Consider the following 27449-nt stretch of genomic DNA (forward strand, 5'->3'; position numbering starts at 1 on the left):
CATTGATTTCAATGGAACACTTCCACATTCAAACCATCATGACCACAGCATGAATTAGGTCCGTCCTCTGCTGTGGCCAACATGCTGCTGTATCATTAGGATCAATGGCACAATCAAGGTGTCTGAGAGTTGTCTCTCATGAATGTAATCGTCCTGCTTTTAACTGTCCATATTGTCTTGTTGATGGTTTGTTTTATAAATGGTGATTGGATTTAATTGATGACAGAGACCAAACACCTTTGCTGACAAGGACCATCAGGGCTCTTATGTACAAACTGCAGGCATTTGATTTGATTAGAACCGATAACCTCATATTTTATTTCCTAGCATTTTGTTCTGTGTTACTGTTGGCGAGCAGCTCTCTCCATTTCTCACTTTCTCTCTCTCTCTCTCTTGCTCACTCACCCGCTCTCCTTCGCTCTCTCTCGTGCTCTCTGTGTGTTATCTGTGTAATCAGTGTTTCTGTCTGTCACATCCCTCTCTGGTAAAGAGAGGTGAAAGCCCTCCTCCAGGAATGGCTGCTCTGCTCCAGTGACACAACACGAGTGCTCCTGCTCCACACATCTAAAAATGGATCCTGATAAGAGAATAAAAACGGAGGTTGTTTACCAAAAATCACTCTGTCCTGTGAAGTCCACGTCAAAAATAATTAATAGACAAAAATCACAGCCTCTGTGGCTGTGGTTTTTCTCTTCATCTTCAAGGTTGTCTAAGAGAAGAAATCAGGCCTGGGTGATTTTACAGTAATGTAGTGTCTTTCACTAGCTGCATGTCCCCAGATAACTCAGCCTATCTCCTCTCAGTGTCATCATCCTCCGAAAATCTCTCCTCTCTGCCGGTAGAGTTCTGGACTTGAGAGCGTGATACACACTGAAGAAACACTCACCTATGAGGGGTGAAGAATGTCAGGAAAGACACGCTGGACAACACTGAAACACCAAGACCACATCAGAGAATAGAGATTCCTCTCCAGTGTATTATGCTATTGCAACGCATTCTGATGAAACCAATTGTCTTCAATGTTATGCTGAGTAGATGGCATTTCACTCCTCATCTCCTACCAAAGCAGTGAGTCTGGAATCCTTCCTTTCTTCAGAGTTTAATCACAGCTCTTCAAAAGGGCTCAGTTAGTTTAAAACTAAATGCTGATCTCATTCAAGCTGCTGTATCATAATGAAAGCTAGTCAGGTTAATCAGGCAGTTAGCCTGTGCACATACAGTAATCAGCTGGACTGCATGACAATGCAGTTTTGATTTGTGCTTATTTCTCATGTTAACATCATTATGCCGTCAGAGTTCATACCTGCATCATTTGTCTGGTTTGGTGAACAAATATGTGTGGATGTTTAATTCAGCTCAGAGGTCAAACAAATGTAGAAGCAGAATGATGTTGGATTTTTGTACGGATAAAAATAATCTCTGATATGCCTGAAAAACCAACAAGTGACTCGCCTCTGCTGGCATTAAATGTGAATTAAATGCTTTATCATTTTAATCAACTGTCTTGAAAATAGCTGGATACAAATGTTTATTGCAGTTGGATCTGATGATGCTACTGTAGCCTGGCTTCCAACCCTAGTGGAGAGGTGAACTAATCTAACAATAGGGACCTTAGTTTGATAAGGAAGATGGGGGACAACCTCTGAAAACCCCTTGAGGCTTGAACACACCGTAAAGACTGGTCAACAGTTAGCCACTGTTGGCTTTTAGTCGTCATGGGTCTGGGCCTTTAGTTTGCAGAGGAAGAGAGATGGGGGAGACCCTTGATGAGGGAGAGAGATGGGGGAGAGAGATGGGGGAGACCCTTAATGAGGGAGAGAGATGGTGGAGACCCTTGATGAGGGAGAGAGATGGAAACCCTTGATGAGGGAGAGAGATGGGGAGACCCATGATGAGGGAGAGAGATGGAAACCCTTGATGAGGGAGAGAGATGGGGGAGACCCTTGATGAGGGAGAGAGATAGGGAAACCCTTGAGGGAGAGAGAGATGGGGGAGACCCTTGATGAGGGAGAGAGATAGGGGAGACCCTTGATGAGGGAGGGAGAGATGGGGGAGACCCTTGATGAGGGAGAGAGATGGGGGAGACCCTTGATGAGGGAGAGAGATGGGGGAGACCCTTGATGAGGGAGAGAGATGGGGGAGACCCTTGATGAAGGAGAGAGATGGAAACCCTTGATGAGGGAGAGAGATATGGAGGAGACCCTTGATGAGCGAGAGAGATGGGGGAGACCCTTGATGAGGGAGAGAGATGGAGACCCTTGATGAGCGAGAGAGATGGGGGAGACCCTTGATGAGGGAGAGAGATGGAGACCCTTGATGAGGGAGAGAGATGGGGGACCCTTGATGAGGGAGAGAGATGGGGAGGAGACCCTTGATGAGGAGAGAGATGGAAACCCTTGATGAGGGAGAGAGATGGGGGAGACCCTTGATGAGGGAGAGAGATGGGAGACCCTTGATGAGGAGGGAGAGATGGGGGAGACCCATGGAGACCCCCTTGATGAGGATGGGGAGAGATGGGGAGAGATAGGGAAACCCTTGATGAGACCCTTGATGAGAGAGATGGGGGGAGACCCTTGATGAGGGGGGAGAGAGATGGGGGAGACCCTTGATGAGGATGAGGGAGAGATGGAAAGAGATGGGGGAGACCCTTGATGAGGGAGAGAGATGGAAACCCTTGATGAGGGAGAGAGATGGAGGAGACCCTTGATGAGCGAGAGAGATGGGGGAGACCCTTGATGAGGGAGAGAGATGGAAACCCTTGATGAGGGAGAGAGATGGGGGAGACCCTTGATGAGGGAGAGAGATAGGGGAGACCCTTGATGAGGGAGGGAGAGATGGGGGAGACCCTTGATGAGGGAGAGAGATGGGGGAGACCCTTTCCATTCTGAAAGCTTCTTGGCAGGATCAGGCTGAGGGATTCTCTAAAGCTCCAACTTATGAAATAGAAAAAAGTAATGTAGCCAATTCCTTACTTGGAATCAATTCTCTCCACTGTTTAGTGTTCATCTAGTTGTGCTGGTGTTGGATTCAGGTGGAGGGAATCTCTGACACAAACAGAAGACAGGGCAGAAACACATTGATCTGCATCCACTAGATTAAGGTTAAACAGACATCCATCCACTCCAACAAAGCTATTTCACCATGCATTTTATTCCCCATGGTGAGGGTTTTTCACGCGTAAGGATGGCCTGGCAATCACTAATCTTAGCATTGTGTTTGAATGAAAATGGCCACCTCTTCTTCCTCCTATATTCTGATTCATGCTGTAAGTGTAAGGACCCAGAACTCATATTCAAAGGAAATCACAGACATCTAATGTCTTTAGTGTTTTTCCTTTTGATTTATAGACCTACAAATTAATAGTTTTTCCTTTGATATAAGGATATGAATAGGTTATGAAATTAAATGAAACTCCTTCATCTCACACTGTAATTTTCTATTCAGGGAGTCCATTCATGTCCAATAATCCTTGGCTCATGTAATTATTGTAATTATTTGGTTTTTGTTCACAACCACAAACAACCATTATGCAACATTTTCTCTATAATAATGGATGAGGGTCAGGTAGAGGCTGCTTGCAATTTTCTACATAGTTGCACCAACCATTTCCTCCTCCCTCCTTTTCACTCACCCCCGACTCTCTCTCCCTCTCTCTTTCTCTCTATTCTTCCATTCTCTCCATCAGTTAGTCCTGAGTGCAGACTTCCTTCCCTGTCGGTATGTGACCATGATTGTGTTCCAGGAGGCCTTTCTTTGTAAAAAAGGTTGCAATTGGCCTGTTAGCTTTTAAGACCGTCATATCCGTTGTAAACTAAATGTCCCTGAGCTTCTCTTGGCCTGCTGGGAGGCCTCCAGCCAATGGGCCTTAAAACGGATTCATTTCCATCAGCACCTTGGGGGAGCCTTTACTGCAGCTCAACGACCAGTAGGGCTGGACTGGCGTCACAGAGGCCATTGGCAGTATCATTCCTTTGGCCAAAGGAAATGTGGATGTTTGCAGCTCTGGTTGTTAAAAAAAATATTCACCAACCAAAACAGCTTTATTTTTAAGCAGAACCCTGGAAAGCCTTCACCAGGGGAAGACTGGCCATTTGGCATTTCACACAAATGTTTTATTTGTATTTTTTAATTTAACCTTTATTTAACCAGGTAGGCTAGTTAAGAACAAGTTCTATTTGCAACTGCGACCTGGCCAAGATAAAGCAAAGCAGTTCGACACATAAAACCACACAGTTACACATGGAATAAACAAACATACAATCAATAATACAGTAGAAAAGTATATATATAGCATGTGCAAATGATGTAGGATAAGAGAGGTAAGGCAATAAATAGGTCATGGTGGCAAAGTAATTGCAATATAGCATTTAATCACTGGAATGGTAGAATGTGCAAGTAGAGATACTGGGATGCAAAGGAACAAGATAAATAAGTAAATACAGTATGGGGATGAGGTAGATTGGATGGGATATTTACAGATGGGCTATGTACAAGTGCAGTGATCTGTGAGCTGCTCTGCCAGCTGGTGCTTAAAGCTAGTGAGGGAGGTAAGCGTCTCCAGCTTTGGTGATTTTTGCAGTTCGTTCCAGTCATTGGCAGCAGAGAACTGGAAGGAGAGGCAGCCAAAGGAAGAATTGGCTTTGGGGGTGACCAGTGAGATATACCTGCTGGAGCGCATGGTACAGGTGGGTGCTGCTATGGTGACCAGTGAGCTGAGATAAGGCGGGGCTTTACCTAGCAGAGACGTGTAGATTACCTGGAGCCAGTGGGTTTGGCAACGAGAATGAAGCAAGGGCCAGCCAACGAGAGCGTACAGGTCGCATTGGTGGGTAGTATATGGGGCTTTGGTGACAAAAGAGATGGCACTGTGATAGACTGCATCCAATTTGTTGAGAAGAGTGTTGGAGGCTATTTTGTAAATGACATCGCCGAAGTCAAGGATCGGTAGGATGGTCAGTTTTACGGGGGTATGTTTGGCAGCATGAGTGAAGGATACTTTGTTGCGAAATGGGAAGCCGATTCTAGATTTAATTTTGGATTGGAAATGTTTCATGTGAGTCTGTAAGGAGAGTTTACAGTCTAACCAGACATCTAGGTATTTGTAGCTGTCCACATATTTGAAGTCAGAACCGTCCAGAGTAGTGATGCTGGACGGGCAGGCAGGTGCGGCAGCGATCGGTTGAAGAGCATGTATTTAGTTTTACTTGCATTTAAGAGCAGTTGGTGGCCACGGATAGAGAGTTGTATGGCATTGAAGCTTGTCTGGAGGTTAGTTAACACAGTGTCCAATGAAGGGCCGGAGGTATAGAGAATGGTGTCGTCTGCGTAGAGGTAGATCAGAGAATCACCAGCAATAAGAGCAACATCATTGATGTATACAGAGAAGAGAGTCGGCCCGAGAATTGAACCCCGAGACACCCCATAGAGACTGCCAGAGGTCCGGACAACAGGCAATCATTTGAGAAACCAAGGCTGTTCCGTTTGCCGATGAGAATGTGGTGAATGACAGAGTCGAAAGCTTTAGCCAGGTCGATGAATACGGCTGCACAGTAATGTCTCTTATCGATGCCGATTATGATATCGTTTAGGACCTTGAGCGCGGCTGAAGTGCACCCATGACCAGCTCTGAAACCAGATTGAATAGTGGAGAAGGTACGGTGGGAATCGAAATGACTCGCAGGCGTCCCATCGAGACATCTGGAAATGCAAATGCGCTACGCTAAATGCTAATAGTACTAGTTAAAACTCAAACGTTCATTAAAATACACATGCAGGGTATTAAAGCTACACTCGTTGTGAATCCAGGCAACAAGTCAGATTTTTAAAATGCTTTTCGGCGAAAGCATGAGAAGCTATTATCTGACAGCATGTAACACCCCAAAAGACCCGCAGGGGACGTAAACAAAATAATTAGCATAGTCGTCAGTACACAAACCGCACAAATAAAATATAAAACATTCATTACCTTTGACCATCTTCTTTGTTGGCACTCCTAGATGTCCCATAATCACTATTGGGTCTTTTTTCCGATTAAATCGGTCCATATATAGCCTAGATATCGATCTATGAAGACTGTGTGATAAACGGAAAAAAATAGCGTCTTATAACTTAACGTCATTTTTTAAATTAAAAAAGTAGACGATAAACTTTCACAAAACACTTCAAAATACTTTTGTAATGCAACTTTAGGTATTAGTACACGTTAATAAGCGACCAAATTGATCACGAGGCGATGTATATTCTTTAGCTGTCCGTCTGGAAATAATGTCCGGGTAAATCTCAACCAAAATATCCGGTCGGAGACTTGAACAAATGGCTTGTCTCTTCTTCGTTTGACCATGAAACAAAGCCTAGGCAAATGACAAGACTGTTGACATCGTGTGGAAGCTGTAGGTATTGCAACCTCAGCCCCATTTATTGTGGTTCGCCTTTATCAATGGGTTGAAGTGGCGGATGGATATATATTTCCATTTTCAGTGATCAGATTTTCCTGCGCTTTTCGATGAAACGCACGTTCTGTTATAGTCACAGCCGTGATTTAGCCAGTTTTATAAACGTCTGAGTGTTTTCTATCCACACATACTAATCATATGCATATACTATATTCCTGGCATGAGCAGCAGGGCGCTGAAATGTTGCACGATTTTTAACAGAATGTTCGAAAAAGTAGGGGGTAGGAGTAACAGGTTAACTTGGCTTTCGAAGACCTTAGAAAGGCAGGGTAGAACAGATTTAGTTCTGTAGCAGTTTGGGTCTAGATTGTCTCCCCCTTTGAAGAGCAGCAGCTTTCCAATCTATGGGATCTCAGACGATACGAAAGGGAGGTTGAACAGGCTACAATTTGCAACAATTTCGGCAGATCAGTTTCGAAAGAAATGGTCCAGATTGTTTAGCCCAGCTGATTTGTAGGGGTTCAGATTTTGCAGCCCTTTCAGAACATCAGCTATCTGGATTTGGGTGAAGGGGAAGTGGAGGAGGCTTGGGCGAGTTGCTGTGTGGGGGTGGAGGGATGTTGATCAGGGTAGGGGTAGCGAGGTGGAAATCATGGCCAGCCGTAGAAAAGTGCTTTTTGAAATTCTCAATTATCGTGGATTTAACGGCGGTGACAGGTTTTCCTAGCCTCAGTGCAGTGGGCAGCTGGGAGGAGGTGCTCCTATTCTCCATGGACTTTAGAGTGTCCCAGAACTTTTTTGAGTTTGTGCTACAGGATGCACATTTCTGTTTGAAAAATCTAGCCTTAGCTTTCCTAACTGCCTGTTTATATTGGTTCCTAACTTCCCTGAAAAGTTTTATATCATGGGGGCTGTTCGATGCTAATGCAGAACGCCACAGGATGTTTTTGGGCTGGTCAAGGGCAGGCAGGTCTGGAGAGAACCAAGGGCCACATCTGTTCCTGGTTCTACATTTTTTGAATGGGGCATGCTTATTTAAGATGGTGAGGAAGGCACTTTTAAAGAATAACCAGGCAACCTCTACTGACGGGGATGAGGTCAATATCCTCCCAGGATACCCGGGTTAGGTCGATTAAAAAGGCCTGCTCGCTGAAGTGTTTTAAGGAGCTTTTGACAGTGATGAGGGGTGGTCATTTGACCACAGACCCATTACGGATGCAGGCAATGAGGCAGTGATCGCTGAGATCTTGGCTGAAGACAGCAGAGGTGTATTTGGAGGGCAAATTGGTTAGGATGATATGAGGATGCCCGTGTTTACGGATTTGGGGTTGTATCTGGTGGTTTCATTGATAATTTGTGTGTGATTGAGGGCATCAAGCTTAGATTGTAGGATGGCCGGGGTGTTAAGCATGTCCCAGTTTAGGTCACCTAGCAGCACGAGCTCAGAAGATTGATGGGGGGGCAATCAATTCACATATGGTGTCAAGGGCACAGCTGGGGGCAGAAGGTGGTCTATAGTAAGTGGCAACGGTGAGAGACTTGTTTCTGGAAAGGAAGATTTTTAAAAGTAGAAGCTCGAATTGTTTAGGTACAGACCTGGATTGTAAGACAGCACTCTGCAGGCTATCTCTGCAGTAGATTGCAGCACCGCCCCCTTTGGCAGTTTTATAGTTATGGATGCAAATTTGAGGGTTTTTGGTGGTCTACCGAACGGCCAGGATTCAGACATGGCTAGCTCATCCGGTTTGGTAGAGTGTGTTAAAGCTTTGAATAAAACAAACTTGAGGAGTCTTCTAATGTTAATGTGCATGAAACCAAGGCTTTTACGTTTACAGAAGTCAACAAATGAGAGCACCTGGGGAGTAGGAGTGGAGCTAGGCATTGCAGGGCCTGGATTAACCTCTACATCACCAGAAGAACAGAGGAGGAGTAGGATAAGGGTACGGCTAAATGCTATCAAGACTGGTCGTCTAGTGCGTTCAGAGCAGAGAGGAGGATTCTCGGGGGCGATAGAATAGATTGAAGGCATAATGTACAGACAGAGGTATGGTAGGATGTGAGTACATTGGAGGTAAACCTAGGCATTGAGTAATGATGAGAGAGATATTTTTAGTTTAAACCAGGTGATGTCACTGCATATGTGGGAGGTGGAACTAAATTATAGGTTAAAGCATATTGAGCAGGGCTAGAGGCTCTACAGTGAAATAAGACAATACTCACTAACCAGGACAGTAATGGACAAGGGGCAGGGCTAGCAAGCTAGCAGACCGGGGCTAGCAAGCTAGCAGAAGGGCCTTAGAGGGACGTCTGGATGGAGGAAAATCTGTTTTAGCCTCCAGGTGCGGTGACGTCGATAGACCAGTCGTGATGGATTAGTAGGGTTCCCGAGTAGCAGAGGGGTCCAAGTCCAATTGGAAAAATAGGTATAGTGGCCCAAGAAATTGGACAATGGATCTATACAGCTACAGTCCAATATGCTCTAGACAGCTAGCAAGCCGCGTCTAGCATTCAGTCGACGTCACGATGTAGAGGCCAGTTAAGCACCCCCTCGAGCTGATTAGGTCGTAGTGCAGTCGAAAAGGATCGCGGGGTTCCGTGCCCCATATCGGCAGTGGAAGGGGTCCAGGTATTGTAGCCCAGGAATTGCTGATGGGCCTCTTTAGCTAGCCTGGGAGAAAGGGCCTAGCATGGGCTAGCTCCAGGCTAATTGGGGCTTGCTCCGGGACTGACGTTAGCCAGAAGTCACCCGGGTAGCAGCAAGCTCGCTGCGATGATCCAGGTGAAAATGTCCAGAGCTTGCAGTAGGAATCCGGGGATATGGAGAGAAAATAGGTCCGGTATACTCTGGTTTGAGTCGCGTTGTACGAACTGGCGAGAGCTTTCCGAGCTAAAGGTTAGCTGATGACTGCTAGCAGTGGTTAGCTGACTACTAGCTAGTAGCTAGCGAGCTGGCTAGCTTCTGTTGGGGGATTCCAGATTCGAGGTGAATAAAATTAAGTTTATAAAAAAAAGTAACAGATCCGCACCCCATTGGGTGAGGTGGGTTGCAAGAGAGTGTTTTGAAGTTGATGTTTAGAAAAAATATATAAAAATATATATACATGGGACACGACAAGACGAAGGAAAAAGACGTCTGACTGTACGCAATCTTGTATTTTGAATCCAAATACCAGATGGGCTGGTCAATTTTTAGCCTAGTGTGCCTCTCCTGTTTTTTTTTGGCGCAAAATGATCATTATCTGACTAATAATGGGGGCCTCAAGGAAAACATGGGCCGGGTAGGATCATCAAGGGAAAAAATGGGCCTCGGGGGGTCAGTGTTACATCTACTGTTGCAAATGATAAGTGGGTGAAGTGGGTCCCTATTGACTAGATGCTTCGAGACTGCCTTGAGAATGTGCATCCATTGATTTCATTTTCAACTAATTTGAGTGAATTGAATTGAATCTTGAAATGGACCTTACACCAATCCCTGTCATATAATTGTTTGTTAAATTATATGAGACACCAGTAAAATGGTAAAACAGATGATTTTAATCTTGAACACACATATTCAGCACTCCCCATGATGGCAGGTGATTATTTTTACTGGCTCAAGTTTCTCAGGCAGCTATGTGTGTATGTGTGCGCGTGTGTGCGTGAGCATGTGTGTGCGAGTGTGTGCGTGTTTGTGTGTGTGCGAGCGTGTGTGTGTGTTTGTGTGTGCGAGCATGTGTGTGCGTGTGTGTGCGTTTGTGTGTGTGAGAGCATGTGTGTGCGAGTGTGTGTGTGTTTGTGTGTGTGCGAGCGAGCGTGTGTGTGTGTGTGTGTGTGTGTGTGTGTGTGTGTGTGTGTGTGTGTGTGTGTGTGTGTGTGTGTGTGTGTGTGTGTGTGTGTGTGTGTGTGTGTGTGTGTGTGTGTGTGTGTGTGTGTGTGTGTGTGTGTGTGTGCGTGTGTGTGTGCGAGCGTGTGTGTGTGCGAGCGAGCGTGTGTGCGTGTGTGTGTGTGTGTGCGAGCATGTGTGTGTGTGCGTTTGTGTGTGTGTGAGCGTGTGCTAGTGTTGATCTTTCCACTGCTGATTTCTATTCAGACACACTCCCTCTGCTCTGTGTGGCTGTGATTGAGTGGAAGGGAGCTGAGGGGAGCCATGCCAGAGCTCTGCCCTCAAGGTCACTCTATGAAGCTCTAAATCCCAGGAGGCCAGCGCCCAGGGAGGGAGGGATGAATGGATGGATGGAAAGAGGGAGGGAGGGAACTAGTGAGAGGCACTGTGGACATTTCCTCCATGATATCTTATCATTACAGGGCATGAGGGTTACCCTGACCTCGACCAGCACTTTAACTCTCTCTCAAACCCTTCAGCCCTTAGATAACTATCAACCTGATAATATCAGAACTCCTAAGACAACCAAGGCCTCCTGTAATGAGCTAAACAGTATGGATGCATCGGGATCCTTTGAGAGACAGTGGCTCTTTCATGGGAATTGAACACTGGGGATATGTCACTGAACCCTAGGGATATGTCACTGAACACTGGTGATACAGTGGGACAAAAAAGTATTTAGTCAGCCACCAATTGTGCAAGTTCTCCCACTTAAAAAGATGAGAGAGGCCTGTAATTTTCATCATAGGTACACTTCCAACTATCACATTGTAGGATTTTTAATGAATTTATTTGCAAATTATGGTGTAAAATAAGTATTTGGTCAGTAACAAAAGTTTATCCCAATAATTTGTTATATACCCTTTGTTGGCAATGACAGAGGTCAAACGTTTTCTGTAAGTCTTCACGCACCAGCCCTCCGGTGGTAGCTCCCCACACCAGGCTGTCTCTCTGTCTCCTCCCTACAGGTGCTCCTGCCTGTCGAGTGCTTCCAGAGCCTTCCTCCTGCTCGGCGCTGCCGGAGTCTCCCGCCTGTCCAGCGCGGCCGGAGTCTCCCGCATGTCCGGCGCGGCCGGAGTCTCCCGCCTGTCCGGCGCGGCCGGAGTCTCCCGCCTGTCCGGCGCGGCCGGAGTCTCCCGCCTGTCCGGCGCGGCCGGAGTCTCCCGCCTATGGTTCTCAATCAGAGGCAGGTGTCGTTAATTGCCTCTGATTGAGAATCATACTTAGGTAGCCTTTTTCCACCTGTTTTTCGTTGGGTGTTTATTTTCTGTTTAATGTTGTGTTGCACCTGCACAGGACTGTTCGTTGGTTGTTTATTGTTTTGTTTTCAGTTTTCATTAAAATATTTAAAACATGAACACTTACCACGCTGACAGACAGAGGAAACATCATTCGTCCTTTATTATACCAGACAGAGGAAACATCATTTGTGCTTTATTATACCAGACAGAGGAAACATCATTAGTCCTTTATTATACCAGACAGAGGAAACATCATTAGTCCTTTATTATACCAGACAGAGGAAACATCATTAGTCCTTTATTATACCAGACAGAGGAAACATCATTAGTCCTTTATTATACCAGACAGAGATAACATCATTAGTCCTTTATTATACCAGACAGAGATAACATCATTAGTCCTTTATTATACCAGACATAGATAACATCATTAGTCCTTTATTATACCAGACAGAGATAACATCATTAGTCCTTTATTATACCAGACAGAGATAACATCATTAGTCCTTTATTATACCAGACAGAGATAACATCATTAGTCCTTTATTATACCAGACAGAGATAACATCATTAGTCCTTTATTATACCAGACAGAGATAACATCATTAGTCCTTTATTATACCAGACAGAGATAACATCATTAGTCCTTTATTATACCAGACAGAGATAACATCATTAGTCCTTTATTATACCAGACAGAGATAACATCATTAGTCCTTTATTATACCAGACAGAGGAAACATCATTAGTCCTTTATTATACCAGACAGAAGAAACATCATTAGTCCTGTATTATACCAGACAGAGATAACATCATTAGTCCTTTATTATACCAGACTATAACAGGTTTCGTTGGTGGAAGAAGGTGAGGACCAAAGGGCAGCGTGGTTCAGGAGTATTTATTAGAACAGAACACTGAATGACAAAAACAACAAGAGACCGGAATGAACCCGAAACAATCCTGTCTGGTGCAGACACAAAACAGAAAACAAACACCCACAGCCAAAATGGGGAAAACAGGCTAACTATGTATGATTCTCAATCAGAGACAACGAACGACACCTGCCTCTGATTGAGAACCATACTAGGCCAAACTGTAACGGTTGTCTCTCCTCTGACGAGGAGGAGTAGTAGGAAGGATCAGAGGACCAATGCGCAGCGTCGTAAATGTTCATGATATTTATTATAACTTAGAAAACTAAAGAATAAAACAATAAAGAGAACGAAATGAAACCAAAACAGTTCTGTCTGGTGCAGACACAAAACAGAAAATAATCACCTACAACTCAAGTGTGAAAACAGGCTACCAAAGTATGGTTCTCAATCAGGGACAAAGATTGACAGCTGCCTCTGATTGAGAACCATACCAGGCCAAACACAGAAATCCCAAATCATAGAAAAAAGAACATAGACTGCCCACCCCAACTCACGCCCTGAGCATACTAAAACAAAGACAAAACAAAGGAACTAAGGTCAGAACGTGACAGTACCCCCCCACAAAGGTGCGGTCTGCGGCCACAAAACCTGAACCAATAGGGGAGGGTCTGGGTGGGTGTCTGTCCGCGGTGGCGGTGGCGCGGTGGCGGTAGTGCTCTGGCGTGGGACGTTGACCCCACTCCACCGTAGTCTTTGTCCGCCTCTTAACCTGCCTCCGTGGCCTCTTTAGAGCGGCGACCCTCACCGCCGACCTCGGACTGGGGACCCTAGCCACGGGTCCCGAATGGACAGGAGATTCCAGCAGCACCGGACGGGCGGGCGATTCCGGCAGCACCGGAGTGAAGGGTGATTCCGGCAGCTCAGGACTGGCGGGTGGCTCTGGCAGCTCAGGACAGACGGGCGGCTCTGGCAGTTCAGGACTGGTGGGGGGCTCTGGCAGCTCAGGACAGACGGGCGACTTTGGCTGCTCAGGACAGACGGGAGACTCTGGCAGCTCAGGACAGACGGGAGACTCTGGCAGCTCAGGACAGACGGGAGACTCTGCAGCTCAGGACAGGAGGCCTGGGGTGTGGAGGAGGCACAGGATAGACCGGACCGTGGAGGCGCACTGGAGGTCTCGAGCACCGAGCCTGCACAACCCTACCAGGCTGGATGCTCCCCGTAGCCAGGCCAGTGCGATGAGGTGGAATCGACCGCACTGGGCTGTGCTGGTGAACCAGGGACACCATGCGCAGGGCTGGTGCCATGTACCCCGGCCCGAGGAGATGCACTGGAGACCAGATGTGCTGAGCCGGCTTCATGGCACCTGGACTCGATGCCCACTCTAGCCCGGCCGATACGAAGCGCTGCTATGTAACGCACTGAGCTATGCCTGCGCACCGGGAACACCGTGCGCCTCACAGCATAACACGGTGCCTGCCCGGTCCACCTCTCTCCACGGTAAGCACGGGGAGTTGGCGCCGGTCTCCTACCTGACTTAGCCACACTCCTCCTGTGACCCCCCCCAATACATTTTTGGGGCTGCCTCTTGTCCCAGCCGCGCTGCCGTGCTTCCTCCTCATATCACCGCCTCTCGGCTTTCGCTGCCTCCAGCTCTGCCTTGGGGCGGCAATATTCTCCCGGCTGTATCCAGGGTCCCTTGCCATCCAAGATCTCCTCCCATGTCCAGGAGTCTGGACACTCACGCCCTGACCATACTAAAACAAAGACAAAACAAAGGAACTAAGGTGAAAACGTGACACAAACACATAGAAATATGACAACATAGAAAAAGGACATACCCACCCCAACTCACGCCCTGACCAACCTAACACAAATACATAAAAAAGGAACTAAGGTCAGAACGTGACACAGACAGAGATAACATCATTAGTCCTTTATTATACCAGACAGAGATAACATCATTAGTCCTTTATTATACCAGACAGAGGAAACATCATTAGTCCTGTATTATACCAGACAGAGGAAACATCATTAGTCCTTTATTATATCAGACCCTCAGCTACCTCGGACCAATCAGTCTGCTGCTCAAGTGATTAGACAGGGCGCGAGCGTGCGCGTGTACACGCACGCACGCACACACACACAGCATCAGTGTTAGCAGATCACAGTGACCTTTGAGGTGTGTGAAGTGTTGTTCTCATCATCACCAACTGTTTGTTTTGGCATCATGAGGCAGGAGAGCAGTTCAGTGCCACAGCCAGTCAACACACTTTACCGTCTGTCAGAGGGACAGGTAAAAGAAATGAGAGCCAGAAAGTCCATTTAGAGTTGTGAAATGGTTTAGATGGGAGGAATAGGCTGGGGTTGAATGTGTGATGCGTTCTTGTTTACTTGGGGTATTTTACTGTAGGGATCTTGGCAGAAAACCAGACTGCTTTCCCTGGGGTTGTGTCTGAATTGATGTGTGTGTCTGTAATATTAGGCCATCGTTTTTTTTTCAAGTTTTGAATGACCGACTGCTTTAGAAATGGCCTTTTGCTTAGTACCAAAGCTAGTAATCTTCTTTTTGTGAGCTTTATTCCCCTAAATTGACCGTGACAAAGAAACATAAACTAGCCCTGCTCTTTTACTGAAGTTTTATTGTATAGATTCTATCTGAGGAGTGTGTTGTGGTAGTACTGTTGTTCATTCTGAGAGTTTGTAGTGTCGGCCAGGGAAGAGAAGCAGCATCATCAGGAGGCCCTCTCTTACAAGAGGTCAGAGGAAGATCAGCCAAGAGGGGAATGAATTCTAATAACCTCTGAATAGAATGTAAAAAGTGGTGTCACTGGACAGATGACCTCTCAAAAAAATAGTTACAAATTCTTTACTGTGTTGTAGAAGCTTTTAAATAGGAAATTAGAGGCAATTGAACAAATAATTTGAGACCATATCTGATTGTACCGTTTTCTGACTGACTCTCTCTCTCTCTCTCTCTCTCTCTCTCTCTCTCTCTCTCTCTCTCTCTCTCTCTCTCTCTCTCTCTCTCTCTCTCTCTCTCTCTCTCTCTCTCTCTCTCTCTCTGCAGAAGGGATTCGTAACATATCCATGGACATGTCCAACCCCATGTCAGACCCCAACGCCTGGGCCACCGCCATGAACAACCTTGGCATGGCTCCCATGAACATGACAGGACAGCCCCTTATGTCAGGTATGGGTCATTTAATCCTAATCATACCTCTACTGTAGTTATAATCATACCTCTACTGGAGTTATAATCATACCTCTACTGGAGTTATAATCATACCTCTACTGGAGTTATAATCATACCTCTACTGGAGTTATAATCATACCTCTACTGGAGTTATAATCATACCTCTACTGGAGTTATAATCATACCTCTACTGGAGTTATAATCATACCTCTACTGGAGTTATAATCATACCTCTACTGGAGTTATAATCAATCTACTGGAGTTATAATCATACCTCTACTGGAGTTATAATCATACCTCTACTGGAGTTATAATCATACCTCTACTGGAGTTATAATCATACCTCTACTGGAGTTATAATCATACCTCTACTGGAGTTATAATCGTCTACTGGAGTTATAATCTCTCTACTGGAGTTATAATCGTACCTCTACTGGAGTTATAATCGTACTCTACTGGAGTTATAATCGTACCTCTACTGGAGTTATAATCGTACCTCTACTGGAGTTATAATCGTACCTCTACTGGAGTTATAATCTGGAGTTATAATCGTACCTCTACTGGAGTTATAATCATACCTCTACTGGAGTTATAATCGTACCTCTACTGGAGTTATAATCGTACCTCTACTGGAGTTATAATCATACCTCTACTGGAGTTATAATCGTACCTCTACTGGAGTTATAATCTTACCTCTACTGGAGTTATAATCATACCTCTACTGGAGTTATAATCATACCTCTACTGGAGTTATAATCATACCTCTACTGGAGTTATAATCGTACCTCTACTGGAGTTATAATCGTACCTCTACTGGAGTTATAATCATACCTCTACTGTAGCTAAGTAGCCCCACCCATCTATTTAAGGCCATTTTTTATTTTATTTTTATTTAACTAGGCTAGTCAGTTAAGAACAAATTCTTATTTGCAATGACAGCCTAAGAACAGTGGTTTAACTGCCTTGTTCAGAGGCAGAACGACAGATTTGAACTTGTCAGCTCGGGTATTTGATCTAGCAACCTTTTGGTTACTGGCCCAACGCTCTAATCACTACCTGCCACCCCGCTAAATAGAAGAAGATTTCATGACTAAAATCTGTTTAAGTTGCAGCTTACAAGAAGGAAAAACTCCAGGTAAAAAGATATCCTAATATGACTTTGAAAGTGTTCAGATAAAAATATTGTATAAATATTTTATCATTTTCACCCAGACGCTTGTCTAAATTGATAGGTCATGTGAAAGAAATGTTATAACCTCCCACTTGATATTCTAGAGAATACAGACCATTTCCAATGCATATTTGGAATTTTGTGGTTTTGCTGACAAAAATCCTGACACATCTGAATCAAGATGTGTATTTTAGACATACAGTACTAGTCAAAAGTTTGGACACACCTACTCATTCAAGGAGGTGTGTTGGGTCATTTTCCTATTTAAAAAAAAAACATTGTCCCATTTAGTGCAAACAAATTGGGATGGCGTATCGCTGCAGAATGCTGTGGTAGCCATGCTGGTTAAGTGTGCCTTGAATTATAAACAAATCACTGACAGTGTCACCAGCAAAGCACCCCCACACCATCACACCTCCTCCTCCATGCTTCACGGTGGGAAGCACACATGCGGAGATCATCCGTTCACCTACTATGTGTCTCACAAAGACACGGCTGTTAGATAGAAAACATTTCAAATTTGGACTCATCAGATTAAAGGACAGTTTTCCACCGGTCTAATGTCCATTGTTCATGTTTCTTGGCCCAAGAAAGTCTCTTCTTCTTATTGATGTCCTTTAGTAGTGGTTTCTTTGCAGCCATGTAATCAAGAAGGCCTGATTCACACAGGCTCCTCTGAACAATTGATGTCAATATGTGTCAGTTACTTGAACTCTGTGAATGTCTGAATGCCCACAGAGTGTCTGTGGTTGAGGTAGAGACTAGGGGGAGTGTCTGGAGTTTTTGCATTTGTGTAGCTGCAGTAGAGACTAGGGGGAGTGTCTGGAGGGTTTCTGTCTGTGTGGCTGCAGTAGAGACTAGGGGGAGTGTCTGGAGGGTTTGTTTCTGTGTGTCTGCAGTATCCAGTGGATGTTTCTGAATGTAACTGCAGACTAGTTGTTGGATTCTGTGCATCCTGCGACTGCTCACATTTGCCTACGTCTGCCATTTTCTTTGTCTCTATTAAAATGAACATGCTGCGCTGAGTCAGCCAGATGGACTTATGACTCTATTATCAGTCTGAGGGCCTGAGATCCACACAGCTCAGTTCCAGACAGACAGTTGGCAGGGTGGCAGAAGCTTTGAAACCCTTAGTTAATCCTATTTTGTGACACGCATACACAAGTCAAATAGTAATTCTGTCATTAACGCCATTTATACTGAACCTCTTGGCTCTATCGTCAGGGAGGGGTTGCCCATAGTCATGTATCATCATGATATATGTCACACAGTCAGGTGAACTATAGACACATCATTGGACTGTAACTGTCAAATCAAATCAAATGTATTTTTGTAGCCCTTCTTACATCAGCTGATATCTCAAAGTGCTGTACAGAAACCCAACCTAAAACCCCAAACAGCAAGCAATGCAGGTGTAGAAGCACGGTGGCTAGGGAAAACTCCCTAGAAAGACCAAAACCTAGGAAGAAACCTAGAGAGGAACCAGGCTAAGATGTTCAAATGTTCATAAATGACCAGCATGGTCAAATAATAATAATAACAGTAGTTGTCGAGGGTACAGCAAGTCAGCACCTCAGGAGTAAATGTCAGTTGGCTTTTCATAGCCGGTCATTAGTAGTATCTCTACAGCTCCTGAGCTGTAGCAACTGGAGCAGCAGCACGGCCAGGTGGACTGGGGACAGCAAGGAGTCATCATGCCAGGTAGTCCTGAGGCATGGTCGTAGGGCTCAGGTCCTCCGAGAGAAAGAAAGAAAGAAAGAGAGAAGGAGAGAATTAGAGAGAGCATACTTAAACTCACACAGGACACCGGATAAGACAGGAGAAGTACTCCAGATATAACAAACTGACCCTAGCTGTCACTCCATCATGTCACCATCTTGGCTATACCATAGGCTGTTTTCCCAGTGGCAGAGCCCACAGATATGTCATCATCATGAGTCACTCAGTCAGGTGAAATTACAGTGGCAGAGCCAACAGATATGTTATCATGAGTCACTCAGTCAGATGTAATTACAGTGGCAGAGCCAACAGATATGTTATCATCATGAGTCACTCAGTCAGATGAAATTACAGTGGCAGAGCCAACAGATATGTTATCATCATGAGTCACTCAGTCAGATGAAATTACAGTGGCAGAGCCAACAAATATGTCATCATCATGAGTCACTCAGTTAGATGTAATTACAGTGGCAGAGCCAACAGATATGTCATCATGAGTCACTCAATCAGATGTAATTACAGTGGCAGAGCCAACAGATATGTTATCATGAGTCACTCAATCAGATGTAATTACAGCGGCAGAGCCAACAGATATGTTATCATCATGAGTCACTCAGTCAGATGTAATTACAGTGGCAGAGCCAACGGATATGTTATCATGAGTCACTCAGTTAGATGTAATTACAGTGGCAGAGCCAACAGATATGTTATCATCATGAGTCACTCAATCAGATGTAATTACAGCGGCAGAGCCAACAGATATGTTATCATCATGAGTCACTCAGTCAGATGTAATTACAGCGGCAGAGCCAACAGATATGTTATCATCATGAGTCACTCAATCAGATGTAATTACAGTGGCAGAGCCAACAGATATGTCATCATCATGAGTCACTCAATCAGATGAAATTACAGCGGCAGAGCCAACAGATATGTTATCATCATGAGTCACTCAGTCAGATGAAATTACAGTGGCAGAGCCAACAAATATGTCATCATCATGAGTCACTCAGTTAGATGTAATTACAGTGGCAGAGCCAACAAATATGTCTTCATCATGAGTCACTCAGTTAGATGTAATTACAGTGGCAGAGCCAACAGATATGTTATCATGCAGTCGTGTCATTCCTCTCTTTGTACTAGAATGTCTTGTTTCCCTTTTTCTAAACCACCACCTTCAGCTTCTTTAAAAGCACATTCATATCAACAGAGCTCCAGAATTCTAGGCCTCACAGTAATCCACTAGGACTCCATATTTCAAATAAAGTGGGCTTGGAGGATGCTATTCTACCTACTGGCTTTTTCCTGTTCAATTTCATTTGTACAATTTACTGAGCTGCTGCCAGACTAGCAGACTCTCTTTGCTACACTGCTGTGCTGTGCAAGAGAAAATTATGCACTTTGTTTAGCGAGTTATAATTGTAGAGCTGTGTTAGTGCGATGGAGAGGAACACTGGTGCGTATGAGTGTGTGTGTTGCAGTCAGATGGGTAGTAGTGTGGCACTGGGTGGGGACTACAGACGATGCAATCGCCATCACACTGCGCACTGCCCTACACCACCTGGACAAGAGGAATACCTATTTAAGAATGCTGTTCATTGAATACAGCTCATCATTCAACACCATAGTACCCTCCATGCTCATCATTAAGCTTGCGGCACTGGGTCTCAACCCTGCCCTGTGCAATTGGGTCCTGGTCCCCCTGACTGGCCGTCCCCAGGTGGTGAAAGTAGGAAACAACATCTCCACTTCGCTGATCCTCAAATCTGGGGCCCCACAATGGTGCATGCTCAGCCCCCTCCTGTACTCCCTGTTCACCCACGACTGCGTGGCCATGCACGCCTACAACTCAATCATCAAGTTGGTAGACAACACAACAATAGCAGGCTTGATTACCAACAATGACGAGACGGCCTATAAGGAGGAGGTGAGGGCACTTGGAGTGTGATGTCAGCAAAACAAAGGAAATGATAGTGGACTATAGGAAACAGCAGAGGGAGCACCCCCCTATCCACATCGAAGGGACAGCAGTGGAGAAAGTGGAACGTTTTAAGTTCCTCGGCGTACACATCATGGACAAACTGAAATTATCCACCCACACAGACAGTGTAGTGAAGAAGATGCAACAGGAGGCTGAAGGAATTTGGCTTGTCATCTAAGACCCTCACAAACTTTTACAGATACACAATTGAGAGCATCCTGTCGGGCTGCATCACCACCTGGTATGGCAACTGCACCGCCCATAACCTCAGAGCTCTCCAGAGTGTGGTGCGGTTTGCACAACGCGTCATCGGGGGCTTACTACCTGCCCTCCAGGACACCTACAGTACCCGTTGTCACAGTAAGGCCAAACAGATCATCAAGAACAACAGTCACCTGAGCCACTGCCTGTTCACCCCGCTACCATCCAGAAGGCGAGGTCAGTAGAGGTGCATCAAAAACTGAAAAATAGCTTCTATCTCAAGGCCATCAGATAGTTAAACAGCCATCATTATCACTGTGAGGCTGCTGCCTACATACAGACTGTAAATCTTTGGCCACTTTAATAAATGGATCACTAGTCACTTTAGTAATGCCACTTTAATAATGTTTACATAGCTTGCATTACTCATCGCATATGTACACTACCGTTCAAAAGCTTGGGGTCACATAGAAATGTCCTCGTTTTTTAAAGAGCAGCACATTTTTGTCCATTAAAATAACATCAAACTGATCAGAAATACAGTGTAGACATTATTAATGTTGTAAATGACTATTATAGCTGGAAACGACAGATTTTTTTAATGAGTATCTACATAGGCGTACAGAGGCCCATTATCAGCAGTCATCACTTCTGTGTTCCAATGGCACGTTGTGTTGGCTAATCGAAATGTATCATTTTAAAAGGCTAATTGATCATTAGAAAACCCATTTTGGAAGACCCATTTTGCAATTAGTTTTGCACATTATGTTAGCACGGCCTTCTAGGCAGAGTTCCTCTGTCTGTGTTTTTTTCCCCATCTTAATCTTGTATTTTTATTGGCCAGTCTGAGATATGGCTTTTTCTTTGCAACTCTGCCTAGAAGACCAGCATCCCAGATTCGCCTCTTCACTGTTACTATTTAATGAACTTGCCAGTTGAGGACTTGTGAGGCATCTTTTTCTCAATTTTGACACACTAATATACTTGTCCTCTTGCTCAGTTGTGAACTTGGGCCTCCCACTCCTGTTTCTATTCTGGTTAGAGCCAGTTTGCGCCAGTTCTGTGATGGGAGTAGTACACAGCATTGTACGAGAACTTCAGTTTCTTGGCAATTTCTCGCATGGAATAGCAATAGCCTTAATTTCTCAGAACAACAGTATACTGATACGTTTCAGAAGAAAGTTATTTGTTTCTGGCCATTTTGAGCCTGTAATCAAACCCACAAATGCTGATGCTCCAGATACTCAAGTAGTCTAAAGAAGGCCAGTTTTATTAGCCACTTTAATTAACGCAACAGTTTTCAATTGTGCTAACATAATTTCAAAATTGTTTTCCAATGATCAATTAGCCTTTTAAAATTATAGACTTGGATTAGCTAACACAACTTGTCATTGGAACACATGACGGTTGCTGATTGTCATGTTCGTCATAAAGACTGGACCAAGATGCAGCGTGGTATGTTTCCATCCTTTTATTTAGAAGAGAAACTTAAAGGACAAAAACAATCAAGCAAATAAACGAAACGTGAAGCTACATGCAGTGCAGAAAGCAACTACAAACAAACATAGTCAAGATCCCACAAATCACAATGGGAAAATGGCTACCGCAAAACCTGACTAAATAGGGGAGGGTCCAGGTGGGCATCTACTGTCGGGGGCGGGTCCGGTGCGGGGCAAAGTAACCACTCCGCTCGCAGATACGTCATCCTCCCTGGTGCGGGGATCGTCACCAGAAGCTCCGGACCGTGGATCCTTGCCGGAGGAACTGGACCGTGGCTTGTTTGCCGGAGGAACCGGACCAAGGGTCGTCGCCGGAGGCACTAGACTGTGGATCGTCGCCAGAAGCTCCGGACCGTGGATCCTCGCCGGAGGAACCGGACCGTGGCTTGTTTGCCGGAGGAACCGGACCAAGGGTCGTCGCCCGAGACACTAGACCGTGGATCATCGCCAGAGGCACCAGACCGTGGATTGTCGCCGGAGGCTCCGGACTGGGAAACCTCGCAGGAGGCGCTGGACTGGGAACCCCTGCTGAAGGACCACCGACCGTCGCTGGAGGCTCCGAAACGCAGACCGTCGCTGGAGGCTCCGGACCACAGACCGTTGATGGAGGCTCCGGACCGCAGACCGTCTCGGGAGGCTCGTTGGAGGTTCCGGACCGCGGACCGTCGTTGGAGGTTCCGGACCGTGGACCGTTGTTGGAGGTTCCGGACCGTGAAATGTCACAAGCTCTGGACTGGGAACTGTCGATGGAAGTTCTGGACTGGGAACTGTCGCCGGAAGCTCTGGACTGTGGAGGCGCACTGGAGGCCTGATGCATGGGACCGGTACAGGTAGCACCGGGCTGGTGACATGCACCTCAAGGCAAGTGTGGAGAAGAGGCACAGGACTTACTGGACTGTGAAGGCTTACTGGAGGCCTGATGCGTGGGACCGTACAGGTGGCACCGGGCTGGTGACACGCACCTCAGGGCGAGTGTGGGGAAGAGGCACAGGGCATACTGGACTGTGGAGGCGCACTGGTGGTCTAGAGCATATAGCTGGCACAACCCATCCTGGCTGGATGCTCACTTTAGCCCAGCAAGTGCAGAGAGCTGGCACCAAGCGCACCGGGCTGTGAATGCGCCCTGGAGACACAGTGCATATCACTGCATAGCCTGGTGCCTGAACGGTCACACGCTCCTTAAAGCGAGTGCAGGGAGTTCGCTCTGGTCTGGAACCTGGCTCCGCCAACCACCCCGTGTGCCCCCTCCCAAAAAAAACTGTTTTGGGGCTGCCTCTTCTGCTTGCGTCTTGGTTGCGAACCCCGGAGTCATTGTTGATGATCCCTTGCTGCTTCTATGGAAGGCGATCCTTTCCGGCCATGATTTCTTCCCACGTCCAGGATCCTTTACCGTCCAAAATATCCTCCCACGTCCATGATGTCTGCCCCTCCTGGCCACGCTGCTTGGTCCGTTTGTGGTGGGTTCTTCTGTCACGTTCGTCATAATGAGTGGACCAAGATGCAGCGTGGTATGTTTCCATCCTTTTATTTAGAAGAGAAACTTAAAGCACAAAAACAATAGAGCGAATAAACAAACCATAAAGCTACATGCAGTGCAGAAAGCAACTACACACAAACATAGTCAAGATCCCACAAATCACAATGGGGAAAATGGCTACCTAAATATGATCCCCAATCAGAGACAACAATAAACAGCTGTCTCTGATTGGGAACCATACCAGGCCAACATAAATCACTAATCACCTAGATGTCCCAGCCTAGTCACTATCACGCCCCAACCAACATAGAGAATAAACAGCTCTCTATGGTCAGGGTGTGACACTGATAATGGGCCTCTGTACCCCTATGTAGATATTCCTTCTTTTTTTATCGGCCGTTTCCAGCTACAATAGTCATTTACAACATTTAACAACGTTTACACTTTATTTCTGATCAATTTGATGTGATTTTATTTAAAAAACAAGGACATTTTTAAGTGACCCCAAACTTTGAATGGTAGTGTATGTATATATGCTTATTCCATTCCTTTACTTAGATTTGTGTGTGTTAGGTTGGTGTTATGGACTTGTTAGATTACTTATCAGATATTGCTGCACTCTCGGAACTAGAAGCGCAAACATTTCGCTATACTCGCAATAACCATGTGTATGTGATCAATAAAATGTGATTTGATTTGATTTAACTTCTTGCATTAAGCCATCCCGGATCCGGGATCGTGACTACAGCCTCAAGTCCATTACCATAACGCAATGTTAACTATTCATGAAAATCGCAAATGAAATGAAATCAATATGCTAGCTCTCAAGCTTAGCCTTTTGTTAACAACACTGTCATCTCAGATTTTCAAAAATATGCTTCTCAACCATAGCAAAACAAGCATTTGTGTAACAGTATTGATAGCTATTGATAGCTAGCGTAGCATTTAGCGTCAGCATTCAGCAGGCAACATCACAAAAACCAGAAAAGCATTCAAATAAAATAATTTACCTTTGAAGAACTTCGGATGTTTTCAATGAGGAGACTCTCAGTTAGATAGCAAATGTTCAGTTTTTCCTGAAAGATTATTTGTGCAGGAGAAATCGCTCCATTTTGTGCGTCATGTTTGGCTACCGAAACAAAATGAAAATTCAGTCATCAAAACGCCTAACTTTTTTCAAAATTAACTCCATAATATCGACTGAAACATGGTAAACGTTGTTTAGAATCAATCCTCAAGGTGTTTTTCACATATCTCTTCATGATATATCGTTCGTGGAAGTCTCCTCTCTCCTCTCAATCACTGGATGACTGCGTGCAGCTTGTAGATTACGCAGCAATTTCAACAAAGGACACCGGGCGGACACCTGGTAAATGTAGTCTCTTATGGCCAATCTTCCAATGATATGCCTACAAATACGTCACAATGCTGCAGACACCTTGGGGAAACGATAGAAAGGGCAGGCTCATTCCTGGCGCATTCACAGCCATATAAGGAGACATTGGAAAACAGCCTCAAAAATCCTGCTCATTTCCTGTTTGAAGTTTCATCTTGGTTTCGCCTGTAGCATCAGTTCTGGGGCACTCACAGATAATATCTTTGCAGTTTTGGAAACGTCAGAGGTTTGTCTTTCCAAAGCTGTCAATTATATGCATAGTCGAGCATGTTTTTGTGACAAAATATTGAGCTTAAAACGGGTACGTTTTTTTATCCAATAATGAAATAGCGCCCCCATAGCTTCAACAGGTTAATGCAGGGGGGTGTTGGACAGCTGTGGTCGCTCACTACAATCACCTGGAGCTACACCTCTTCCATCTATACTTCTCTACTTCTCTCTAATCCCTTTCTTTCTCTCTCTCTGTCTCTCTCTGTCTTTCTCTGTCTTTCTCTCTGAAGCCCAAATTATCCAACAGCTTCATTACTGTCATCTCTATACTGAGTCAGCACTCTGCTCCACTGCTATAAAAGTCACAACTAAAGTAGGACAAACATTGCTTCCCCACACTGCTTAATTATACATACGTTTATACATTATACATTATTTCAACATCCTGTTTTCACACACACACACACACACACACACGCGCACGCAAAGGACAGCACAGCACAGCACTGCACACCACTTCACAGCACACACACACACAAAGCCTTTGTTATTAGATCGGCTTGTACCTTTGAACTAATCCACCTGGATTTTCTACTGATTCTCCATCATGTGAGGGATTGAACTTCATCCTCTCCTCTGTTGTTTTTCTTCTGATGGAGCTATCTCTCTCTCTTTCGCACTCTGTCTCTTTGTCTCTCTGTCTCTCTCTCCCTGTCTTTCTCTCTGTCTCTCTCTCTGCCTCTCTCTCTGTCTCCTTGTCTCTCTCTCGGTCTCCTTGTCTCTCTCTCTGTTCTTCTTGCAGTCAAACTAACTTTCCCTGCCAAAGAACACAGCTCTGTCAGAACATTAAAATGCACACTGCCTTAACCATTGAGTAGAGCTGGTTTATATATAACGATCTCTTGCTTTCATATTGTTTTAGCTTGTATTATATACCAGTGCCTCATATTCTTATTACATAGAGGTTGTATAGTTTACCACAGTGTAAGAGATGCAATCAACGATGTTGGCTTTCTTCTCTTTGATTCCACATCTCCTCTCAATGGCCCATAAAGAAAGAGACAAGCGTTACATTACAGTAGCATTTGTAGGAAGTCTCCTGTGTTTGCCCTCTCTCTCTCACTCTCTCTCTCTCTCTCGTAGGCACCTCCCCAGTAACCATTTATTATCCAAGTCATGTGACACATTAATCAGCAGTCCTGATTAGATTTATTGCCTCTGTGGTACGCAACACCACCTGCCACCAAGTCATTGCATCGCCAGTCTGTCTAGAGCCAAGTAGCTACCGGGAGATGAGGCTCAGTCAACGTAAATAAATAAAATGCTGTGGAGACGGACAGGGTCTAAAGAGGCACAGACGTATTTTCCACTTTGGTTCAACGTAATTTCATTGAAATGATGTGGAAACAACGTTGATTTAACCAGTGTGTTCCCAGTGGGTTGTTTTGTGAAGACAGGGTACAGTACTTCACTATGGGGACATGGGACTGAAAATACTTCACTATGAGGACATGGTATTACAGAGACTTCTCTATGGGAACATGGGACTGTAGAGTCTTCACTATGGGGACATGGGACTGTAGAGACTTCACTATGGGGACATGGTACTATAGAGACTTCACTATGGGGACATGGTACGTACTGTAGATACTTCACTATGGGGACATGGGACTGTAGAGTCTTCACTATGGGGACATGTTACTGTAGAGTCTTCACTATGGGGACATGGTACTACCGAGACTTCACTATGGGGACATGGTACTGTAGAGACCTCACTATGGGGACATGGTACTGTCGAGTCTTCACTATGGGGACATGGTACTGTCGAGTCTTCACTATGGGGACATGGTACTGTCGAGTCTTCACTATGGGGACACGGGACTATAGAGACTTCACTATGGGGACATGGTACTATAGAGACTTAACTATGGGGACATGGTACTATAGAGACTTGACTATGGGGACAGGTTGTCTTGTGGGGACAATGTACTGTAGAGACTTCACTATGGGGACATGGGACTGTAGAGTCTTCACTATGGGGACATGTTACTGTAGAGTCTTCACTATGGGGACATGGTACTACCAAGAATTCACTATGGGGACATGGTACTGTAGAGACTTCACTATGGGGACATGGTACTGTCGAGTCTTCACTATGGGGACACGGGACTATAGAGACTTCACTATGGGGACATGGTACTATAGAGACTTCACTATGGGGACATGGTA

The 27449-nt window shown here is 45.2% G+C and overlaps 1 long non-coding RNA gene across 1 annotated transcript in view; it reads left to right on the top strand.

Moving 5' to 3' along the window:
- The window catches only part of LOC124018143, a 153450-nt gene that overhangs the window by 108336 nt on the left and 17665 nt on the right, over positions 1–27449 (top strand). The window contains exon 3 of the long non-coding RNA XR_006835579.1: positions 15441–15563. This is a non-coding gene — a long non-coding RNA (uncharacterized LOC124018143). The remainder of the gene's footprint in view (positions 1–15440; positions 15564–27449) is intronic.

This window comes from Oncorhynchus gorbuscha, unplaced genomic scaffold, assembly GCF_021184085.1.
Source record: "Oncorhynchus gorbuscha isolate QuinsamMale2020 ecotype Even-year unplaced genomic scaffold, OgorEven_v1.0 Un_scaffold_4:::fragment_2:::debris, whole genome shotgun sequence".
Lineage (NCBI taxonomy): Eukaryota > Metazoa > Chordata > Actinopteri > Salmoniformes > Salmonidae > Oncorhynchus > Oncorhynchus gorbuscha.